Here is a 2,265-nt window from a genome sequence, read left to right on the forward strand (position 1 = left end):
AACAACAATCTTTATGATTTGTTTTCTTTTGGTGACTGCAGGCTTACTTTGCTGGTCTTTTCCTAATTGTTGGAGATGTACTGATTTTGAGTCTTCTTTTTGGGTTGTGTGTTTATTGCTATCTTGTGTTTTGTTTGTTGGTGTTTTTTCTCATTAAACTTTGTTTTAATGAGTCTCAAAATTCTGTAACAAATTTTTGGTCAAGTTGTTTCCATTTAAAAAGTACTGATTTAAAAAACTAATAACTTAAAACTGCCACACACAAAAATAAACAAATGGTTCACATAACATTCCTTTCCTACTGAAGGTTTTATGATGCATTGTTATCATTAACCAGTGTTTTACTATTAAACTTAAATGAGGCAAACAGTTCTGAGCCGGTTCTGCCCACCACTGATTCAGACTGGAGTGGCAGATGTTAAAGGTAATATTCATTTAGCCTTCTGAGCTTTCTGAGCAGACTTGGTGATTTGCCAGTTTCAGCAGGTTTTTTTGGGTTTTTTTGTCCACTGCCTTGATGACACCCACAGCAACAGTCTGTCTCATGTCACCAACAGCAAAATGACACAGAAGAGGGTAATCTGAGAAGCTCTCAACACATATAGGCTTGCCGGGAACCATGTCAACAATGGCAGCATCACCAGACTTCAAGAATTTGGGGCCATCTTTCAGCTCCTTACCAAACCGGCAATCATTCTTCTCCCTAAGCTCAGCAAACTTGCAAGCAATGTGAGCTGTGTGACAATCCAGCACAGATACATAACCAGCACTGATTTAGCCTGGATGGTTCAGGATGATCACCTGTGCAGTGAAGCCAGCTGCTTTCACTGGTGGGTCATTTTTGCTGTCACCAACCACATTGCCACGGTGAACATCTTTGACAGAGACACAGAGACGTTCTTTACTTTTGTTTTCTTTTGGTGACTGCCTACATTGTCTCCAGGCAGAGCTTCACTCAAAGCCTCATGGTACATTTCAACAGATTTTACTTCAGTGGTAATGTCGACCGGAGCAAAGGTGACCACCATGCCTGATTTGAGAACACCAGTCTCCACTCTGCCCACAGACACAGTGTCAATACCACCAATTTTGTAGGCACTCTGGAGAGGAAGACGCAGGGGCTTGTCAGTTGGACGAGTTAGTGGTAGGATGCAATCCAGAGCTTCAAGCAATGTGGTTCCACTGGCATTGACATCCTTACGGGTGACTTTCCATCCCTTGAACCAAAACATGTGAACACTTTGAACCAAGGCATATTGTCAGTATTCCAACCAGAAATTGGTATAAATGCTACTGTGTCAGTGTTGTAGCCAATTTTCTTAAAGTAAGGGGCTAACTTCCTTAACAGTTTCCTCATATCTCTTCTTACTGTAGAATCCATTTGATTAACACTAACAATGATCTGTTTCACACCCAGTGTGTAAGCCAGAAGGGCATGCTCATGAGTCTGCCCATTCTTAGAGATACGAGCTTCAAATTCCCCAACACCAGCAGCAACAATCAGGACAGCACAGTCAGCCTGTGAGGTTCCTGTAATAAGTTTTTGATAAAGTCTCTGTGTCCTGGGGCATCAGTGATCGTCACATAGTACTTGCTGGTCTTGAATTTCCACAGGAAGATATCAATGGTGATGCCTCGCTCACGTTCAGTTTTCAGTTTATCCAAGACTGAGACATACTTGTAGGAGTCCTTCCCCGTCTCAGCATCTTCCTTCTCAAATTTTTCGATGGTTCTTTCGTTGATTACACCACATTTACAGACCAGGTGGCCGGTAGTGGTTGACATGCTGGAACTGATATGTCCAATAATAACAATGTTGATAAGGGTCTTTTCCTTTCCCATTTTGGCTTAGGTTTTGTGATGGTTTTCACTAACACCTGTATTTCAGTAGCAAAGCCATCACAAAAAAGCTCCAAAACTTCATTCAGCATGTTGGTGTTTTCATTTTCATTTGATTGAAGGAAATTTTTTATTTCACCTATGACCCAGTGGTGTTTAATCAGGGTGTTATTCAACTGACTCCATGGCACATAACAGCAGCAACAACAGCAACATTCAGTTCCCAAGTATCTGGTTTTGTCCTTGATTTTTCGTTGCTTTTAACTCTATAGCATTGTAATCTGACAAGCTGCTTTGAAGTATTTTGATGATTTAAAATTTATTGAGGCTTGCTTTGTGGCTTAACACATGCTCTATTCTGAAGAGTGTTCCATGTGTGCTGGAAAAAGAATGCATATTATTCTCTTGTTAGTTGGAGTGTTCTGT

General features: G+C 40.9%; 1 pseudogene; it reads right to left on the bottom strand.

Moving 5' to 3' along the window:
• Positions 1-431: 431 nt before the first annotated feature.
• LOC102828560 lies at positions 432-1,842 on the bottom strand (annotated as a pseudogene).
• Positions 1,843-2,265: the final 423 nt, after the last annotated feature.

Source organism: Chrysochloris asiatica, unplaced genomic scaffold (assembly GCF_000296735.1).
Source record: "Chrysochloris asiatica unplaced genomic scaffold, ChrAsi1.0 scaffold00122, whole genome shotgun sequence".
Classification (NCBI taxonomy): Eukaryota; Metazoa; Chordata; class Mammalia; order Afrosoricida; family Chrysochloridae; genus Chrysochloris; species Chrysochloris asiatica.